The following is an 8,687-nucleotide window of genomic DNA, read 5'->3' on the forward strand; positions in this document are numbered from 1 at the left end:
AAAATACCCAACCAGAGCTCACCAACCCATCCTCGCTCATTCTAGCACAGACCTCCCTCTCCTTTTTCCCTCTTCAAGATTAACACTTGCGGATGTTTCTGCCTGATTCCGATTCAGCCATCTTGTCTCTTTGCCTTGCTTAATGAAGGATCCTTTGGCAACTGATTTGTACTTGGAAATTGGTGTCTGGGTGTGGTATGTGCTTAGTCTGGGATCCAGAGGGGAGCACCCCACAGTATGTGGGTCCCTTCAGCTACAATTTACAATCATTCTATTTTCCATCCAAAATGCCTGACAGAAAAATCAAGCATATACTAGACATCCAGTGTTTGTTCAGTTGACTTCCCTTGTTTGGCTCTGTTACCTCTTTCACCAGAGGAGATGACAGATAGGATAGCCATGCTTTGAAAACATCCTCGGGATTCAAGATTATAATAGGTTCACTGTTATTGTAATTATTATTGCTACTTCTCTTCTTACCTCTTAGGCACTAGTCTATTTCAAGACCCACGGGTAGAGACCACAGTCTTTTAAAGACTCACAAGGAAAGCAACCTGCCTTTCAGCACACTACCAAGAATTAATTACCTACTTTGGGGGAATGAGCAGATCAGTCTTCTATCTTGAATGGGAAAACCAGGCCCTCGGGACTCAGAGGGCTTCAGAGCTGAGCCTGCTAAGCTGCATCAATTTAAGGAGGATTTAAATGCTTTCCCTGCTTTCTCTCTGTCAGCAGTGAATTACACTGAGATGAGGACGGAGCTCTGGCAGGAAGAGGCAGCATCCTGCTAAGGTGAGCCCCCGTGGTCTAGCCTTGGCACTTGGGGGTTTAAGGAGTCGCGGCTGCGCCTCTGCTGCTGGTGCACCTCAATGTTTTGCTAAAGGCTGGGGTTACAGACTAGCAAGAAGCCTTGCAGTTAAAAACAGATGAGTTTCTCTTAATTTCTGGGGAAATTAGGGAACCCCAGCAGCTACTGCGGCTGGAACCGACTTCTATTAGTGCACTGCTGGGCTGGTGCTGTGTGTCCTGCTTTAATAAAACTCCAAGTCCTTAAGCACTCTGAAAAGCAACAAACCAAACCTACAGCCTGAAGAACTTGTCAATATCCCCCTGCTCTGTCCTTAGTACTCATGACAGCCGCCCATTTAAAGGGTAGTGGAAGGGTACCCTTCTAGCAAGGCTAGAACAGGATCCCGCTTCTAGCAAGGTGGGGTTCCTTTCTTTTTCTAATTAAATTACAAGGTCACCAGCTGTCATCACAGCCAAGTTGGTGTAGTCTCCGGAGCCTCACTGTGCTGAAGATCTCAGCTTCTGTGGAGCAGCTGGAGCCCATCGCCAAGCCTGCTAGCCTCGACATCCAGCGAACGTCCTGTGCAGGCTTGTAATGTCTTCCCAGCGATGGTGTTCAGGAGTTAACGTCGCTCTTCACAGGGTCCACAGTACACTAGGCACACACACACACACACACACACACACACACACACACACACACGCTGAAATATATTTGTGTCAGTCTTGTAAGTGTCTTGTGGGAAGCTTATTTATATCACTCTGGGATTTTGATTAATATTTTTTGTTAGTACGCTAGGCAATGTGCTTCCTTGTGCCGTTTCCATTCCTATCTATTGTTCTCTTCACTCAGCTTCTATGCCTCTCTGAGTCCTTTCCACTCCTCCCTTACAGTTTCCTTCCTCCCCTCCCTGCCCCCTTCTTTTGCCTCTTCCTCTCCTGATCTCGTTTCTGTGTTATCATATATATGTATATATGTATATATATGTACATTTTGTATATCATGTATATACAAATTCATTTTATGTGTATTTGTGTGTGTGTGTGTGTGTGTGTGTGTGTGTGTGTGTGTGTGTGTGTCCCAGTACATGGTACTCACTTTCAGGAGTCAGTCAGGAGTCAGGGCTGTCCCTCCACTGTATGTGACCCAGGATCAAATTCTGTCACCCTTCTGCTCCAAGCTATCTTGTAGGCCCATTGTATATATAAATTTAAATCTATAGTCTATGTTTGAGAAAATATTTAATATTTATATTTATATTCTGAGTGTGACTTATTTCTGTTAAATATGATCTCCAACCTCATGTTTCCTGAAAATGTCATAATTTCATTCTTTACAGTTGCATAAAATTCACCATACTTTCTTTATCCATTCATTTGTTGATGGACATCTAGGCTAATTCCATATCTTAGTCAGTGTGAATAGCATAGCTTTTCATGGATTTGCAAGGGTCTTCATGATATGCTGACTTAGCATTATTCATCACTCTGTATCACTCTTGTGTTAAAGGAAGTTATTGATCATATATCAGCAAAGAGATGCATATTCTAAAATATACACATTTCTTTTCAAAATATGTTTTTGTTACTCCATTTATTTTTTGAGATTATAATACCATTTTGAGATTATAATACCATTTCCCCTTTATTTTCCTTCCAAACCCTCTCATATTTTTTTTACAAGAAATATTTTATTGGTGAGACTCCACCAGCTGTGCAAAGTGATCCTGGAGTCAAGCACCTTCCTCCTTGGCAATGCCATCTTTCTTGAGTGCCATGAATGCTTTCTTCTCCTCCATAGTCTGGAAACGGCTATGGCCAAATTTAGAGGTGGTGTCAATCTTCTCCAGGGCCTGACATTTGATCTGGACCAGCAAGGACTTACAAAGAGTAAGCACTAGCTTCTTGGTTCCCACCACACAGCCTTTGAGCATGATGAAGTCATTGGTCACCTCACCATAATTGTCAAAGCCACCCAGTGGGTTGATGCTCTTATCAGACAGGTCATAGTCAGTAGATGCATTGTTCTTGATCAGTTTACCATCCTTGATGAGGTAGCCTTGACCAATCTTGTAAATCTTCTTGTTAATCTCTGTTCAGTGATAGTAGCCTTTCTGCCCAGCTTGAGCCACATGGGCAGGGTGCCAGGCTCCAATACAAGCAACTTTGGGCAAACCTCGATGGGTCTTTTGGGGCAGTTTCTTTGTATGCCAATGACTGGTCTCCCCTTTGTACCCTTTGCCTTTTGTCATGCTGATGACATCAATCATCTCATCCTGCCCAAACACCTGGTTCACGGGAACCTGCTGCTCCAGCCTCTCTCGGGCCCAGTCTGGCTTCTCAGCCACAGTGCCCCCATTCACTTGGATCTCTATCAAATGTGCCTTCTTCTGGCGCAGAGAAAGCAGACACATCTGAGTGAGCGCAATCATGCGGATGACCTGGCAGTACTTCTTCATGCTGCTGAAGGCCTTCTCCAGCTGCTTCTTGCCTGTGTCATCCTGCCATTTCTTACAGTACTTGGTGAAAGCCTTCTTCTTAGATTTGTGCCAGTTCTTATAGACTTTTACACTCATCACTGATATGCTCAGCAAATACAGTCTTGAACGTCCAGAGGCCTGGTGGGGTTTCAACATAACCTACAACCACCATTGGTGGGGTTTCCACAATGGTCCTAGCCTCCAAGACTTCTTTCTTGTTCACCTTAGATCCTGGCCTGTCAACTTCCCAGATGATGTGGGTCATGGCAGCCTTGTACCCTAGAAAGGCTGTGAGGTCAACAAGCTTGGAAGCGTCATCCTTAGGGAAGCTCTTCACTTTTCCATGATACTGGCTGTTGTGCTTGTGAGGCAAGAAGCCCAAGGACCCATGCCTGGGAGCTGAGAATTTCCTGTGAGACATCTCGCTGCCACACACCATGCCGATAGAGCAATTCCTCTCATATTTTAAAGAAGCCATAAGAAATCACACAATTAACTAACTACCAAAAAACAGTATACAAAACATATGTCTATATATAAATATGATTTAAATAAAATTTTCTTAGCTGGGCTGACAATGGTCCCTCCAGAAGCCAACGATCATCTAAACCAAGCACGAGAAGACCTCTCTTGAGTTGTTGGTCATGGTTGTCCAAGAGAGTCTCGTATATTAGCTATCACTATTGTTCTTGCTTGACCCTGGGAGGTAGAAGGTAAATCTTTATTGCTGAAGACATCATGCACTTTAGAAGCACTTGACCTAGAACTAACCTGAATATACCCTCCCTGAGAACTAACTTCCATGGTACCAGAAGGCAGTATACAAGCTTCCAAAGGAGGGACACAACTAATAGTCTTACCCATGCACGACACCTATGGGGGACATAAGTGATATCGGCATGTAGTGATGACCAGAAGGTTGCAGTAATGGCACATACACCTTGGTGGTAACCAGTAGCTCTCTAAAATATGTTTTTAATTGAAATGGAATTATGTCACTTTTTCCACTCCAGCCTCTCTACTAGAACTCTCCCTCCAACTCTTCCCATGTTGCCAGCACTCAGGTTGATAGCCTCTTTTTCTTCTGATGGTACTGTTACGTACATACATATGTGTGCACGTGTATGCAAAATATACAAATGTCACCTGCTGAGTCTATTTTCTGTGTGTGTGTGTGTGTGTGTGTGTGTGTGTGTGTGTGTGTGTGTGTGTGTGGTTTCAGGGCTGACCAGTCTGACAACCCATAAGGAGACTCATCCTGGGAGAGCTAACTCTCCTTCTCCCTGTAGTCATTAGTTGTCTATAATTCTTATGGGTGGAACTCCACAAAATCTCCCCCTGCTATGTTAATACATCCATTGGTATTGCCACTATTCTAACTTTATTTATGCAGTAATTTCTAAAATAGTCTTTCACAGTCCATTCCTTGGTACCCTGAGTTTTACGATCTTCCCACCTATTCCCCACCCCCACATCCATGTTCTGTAGTGCACAGATGCAAGAGCTGTAATATAGATACATCACTGGGGAATGGGAAACCTATGATCCATTGATCTCTGCATTGTGCCCACTTACGATTGTCAGTAATGGTCCCTTTTGCTTCTTTGGCGATGAGTAGCAACTACACTTATCTGTGAGAATAAGGAGAATATTTAGAATATGGTAAGAACTTGCTGGTCTAGTCCTGGGAGACTTGCTAGGTTTTCAACAGCAGGCATAATTTTCTTCCTGTATGGACCATAAGTCCAATCAGAAAGCAGTTGATTCCCACCAGCATGTGAGAGCAACTTATGGTTCCTTGAGACCCTATTCATGCTAGCCAGGAAACAGAAATGACATAACGTCCTTCAACCGACAAATGAATAAGGAAAATGCATTGCATACACACAATGGAATACTATTCAGCTGTAAAGAAAAATAAAATCATGAAACATTCAGGATATGAAAGATCCAGGGACAGACCTGGAAAAGATGCTATTGTGTAAGGTAATCCAGACCCAGAAAGACAAACGCCACATGTTCTCTTTCAAATGTGCTTTCTAGCTCCAAATCCTCTATGTGGGTATATAACAGGGAGGTTATGAGACCCCCGCACAGCAGGGGTTCCCCTTCAGACCCCTGGATTAAGCACAAACCACATCCAAATACCTGTTCTTACAGAGAGATCCTTCATTAATCGGGGAAGAAAAGTTCTAGTGGTTATTTTCGGGCTCGGCTAGAAAAGCAGCAGCCAATGACCTTGAAGGTGTAATTTTTAAGAAGTAGAATGGGCTAGGATGCATTGGTATATTTTGACTGGGAGTGTTAATTATATGAACCAAAGGGGACTTTTGATTGCTTAACAACAAAGCAATCAAAAGTGTTTTGATTAATAACACTTAAATAGTTGGGCCTTGGTAGTCAGCTTCAGTATGAGGAAGTAGCCTAATAAGGGAATAGACCTTAGAGGCAAGCTTCAGGAATATAATTTAATGGTTTTTAGCAAGTCAGTGGGAACGGGAAAGAAGGGTCTCAAGGAATCATAAGTTGCTCTCATATGCTTGTGGGAATCAACTGCTTTCTAATTGGACTTAAAGGTCCATATAGGAAGAAAATCGAATATGAAACAATGGAAGTGATATTATTACTTTCTAGTACTTAAGTCATGTCAACAAAGTAATTAATATGATTTTCCAAATACATACTAAATAGTTTTTACTGTGATTTTTTTTTTTACTTTAGTCGTATGGATTATTTTGCTTGCATGTATGTCTGTGTGCCACATCCACGCCCATATGCTCAGAGGCCAGGAGTCATTGGAACTACTAGAGTATAGGCATTAATTTAAGGGTGATAGCCTTATCTGTTCCTGTTCCAGCTCCCAAGTAATTGACACAAAGACCTATTAAATTTATTAACAAGCTTTAAGCAATATTACTAGACAGATATTCATCTACTGTAACCTTATAAGCTATTTCCCAGCCAAGTGGTTCTTCACCTTCAGTCTGAGTTTTCCCATGGCTCGCTTTGCTCCATGTGTGTCCTCGTGGTGAATCCTTTGGCAACCTGCTGATCACAACTCTTCCTGGACCTTCTGCCTTATGGCCTCTCTTCTTTCTCTTCCTCTCCTCATGGTCCTCCTCCTCTTCTTTTTCTTTTCTTCTTCTTCTTCTTCTTCTTCTTCTTCTTCTTCTTCTTCTTCTTCTTCTTCTTCTTCCTTCTTCTTCTTCTTCTTCTTCTTCTTCTTCTTCTTCTTCTTTTCCTTCTTCTTCTTCTTCTTCTCTCTTTCTCTCTTTTCCTGGGACCCCTCCTCCAGCTGGGATCAGATGTCTAGCCTTCTATTTCCTCTGCCCAGTCATAGGCTGAATCAGCTCTTCATTGAACAATTGGAGATGATGGAAAATAATTTTTACATAACATTGAAACCAGAGGTGTTGACCATAGCATCACCTGCACTGTAGACAGAAGATGTCTGGGCATAGAAATCAGCATCTGGGAAGCAAGCCTGAGTTTCTGAAAGAGCAGGAAGTACTTTTAACTGCTGAGCCATGTCTCCAGTTCCCTAAATACTTCCTACTTTTCTTCTTTTATAATAGCATGATGGTATTTGACGTTGTATTTTTCTGCCCTTCAAATATCTCCTTTCTTCAGCACTATCACTCTATTCTTATGAACATATTGGTATAACTAAAAAGGAGGAGAAGGGGAAGGAAGAGAAAGAGGCGGGAGGGATAGGAGAATGGGGAGGAGGGGGAATAGAAGAAGAAGAAGGAGATAGGAAAAGGTGGGAGAAGAGGATCGGGAGAAGAAGTGGAAGAAGAGAAGGAGGGTAAGAGGAGGAGGAGGAGTGGGAAATGCAACTTCTTAGTAGAGAACCTTGCACGTGGTCCTGGCTTCAAGTTCTAGCCCAACAAAATCAAGTCACAATTAAGATTACATATGGTCACTTATCCTGACTATTCTTTATCTTTTTACATGTTGTGTAGAGACTTTTCTCATCACAGTCACTAATCAAACATCATGCAAATATAACAAAGCTATTTAAGCAGACCCATACAGCAGCAGCAGCTGGAAGAAGAAGAAGAAGAAGAAGAAGAAGAAGAAGAAGAAGAAGAAGAAGAAGAAGAAGAAGAAGAAGAAGAAGAAGAAGAAGAAGAAGAAGAAAAAGAGGAGGAGGAGGAGGAGGGGGGGAGGAGGGGGAGGAGGGGGGGGGAGGAGGAGGAGGAGGAGGAGGGGGGGAGGAAGAAGAAGAAGAAGAAGAAGAAGAAGAAGAAGAAGAAGAAGAAGAAGAAGAAGAAGAAGAAGAAGAAGAAGAAGAAGAAGAAGAAGAAGAATTTGTGCATGCCCTTTCCCCACCCATAATCTTGTTGTGTGACAAGAACCTCTTTTCATGGTCACCTGATTTCCACATCTACTCTGTAACTTCTCATATGAGCAGTTCTGTGCCTTGCTAGAGAGTATACACAAGACAGAAGTGTTCATTTTATTCATTTGCTGGTGGTTCAAGAATGTACACATTTTTAATTTCTCTGTGGTTGAATTTGCTCTTTCCTTTCTTGGTATTCAGAAGTGTTCACAACTCTACAGAAACATTTTCCCACAAGCCAGGGGAGTAGCTGAATGACAGAACACAGGACAATCTCATGCCAGCTTCCAGGACCAGCACAAATGAGGCTCCCTATTTGGTCTCCAGTAGTAGAAAAATAAGAGAAACGAAACAAAGAAAACTACCAAGATGCTGGCATCTTGAATAAACTCTGTATTTTTAACTGTTGATACTTATATTGACTGCCATGGTTTAAAAGTAACTGTTCTCTTTTAAGCTCACTTTTGAACACATGATTCTTCCTGATGATGTGCTCTGGAAGGCTTGTAGAACTTTTAAGAGGTGGAATCTCAATGGAGTCTCCGGCAAGCCTTAAGGCTTTTTAATACCTTGGTCCGGCTTCCTGTTTACTCTCTGCTCCCTGAGTATGGATACAATGTGACCAGCCAGTCTCCTGTTGCCAATGCCATCAGCAGGGATGGAGCCAAAAGAAACCCTTTCTCCCTTAAGTTGCTTTTGCAGGGGTATTTTATCCCAGCAATGTGGAGAGAGAGCCTTTTGGGGGGACCGCTTGGCAGTAGTCTGACATTGGCCAAGGACAAGGAAATGGGCTTCAGGCAGGGACCTGACATTGGCCAAAGACGGGGAAGTAAGAATCTGATTTTAGGGTAGAACAAAGGCTCAGATATCTTGATCATCCTTAGAAACAGCGGAGTAATCGTGGGGCTTTGTGTTCATTGTCTTGCTTGTTCCTTGACTATTGTCCTTTTAGTTCCTTATTGTACTGCTTTCCCTTAATACTTGCATATAATTAAAATGGTATAAAAAGCAGATTGGGAAAATTAAATTTGCCTTCAGTCTCAAAGTTGACTGGGGTCATGCTACAATGTTGT

The 8,687-nt window shown here is 42.5% G+C and overlaps 1 pseudogene; it reads right to left on the bottom strand.

Moving 5' to 3' along the window:
- Gm7558 (predicted gene 7558) lies at nucleotides 2,472-3,718 on the bottom strand (annotated as a pseudogene).

The sequence above is a fragment of the Mus musculus genome, chromosome 3, assembly GCF_000001635.26.
Source record: "Mus musculus strain C57BL/6J chromosome 3, GRCm38.p6 C57BL/6J".
NCBI lineage: Eukaryota > Metazoa > Chordata > Mammalia > Rodentia > Muridae > Mus > Mus musculus.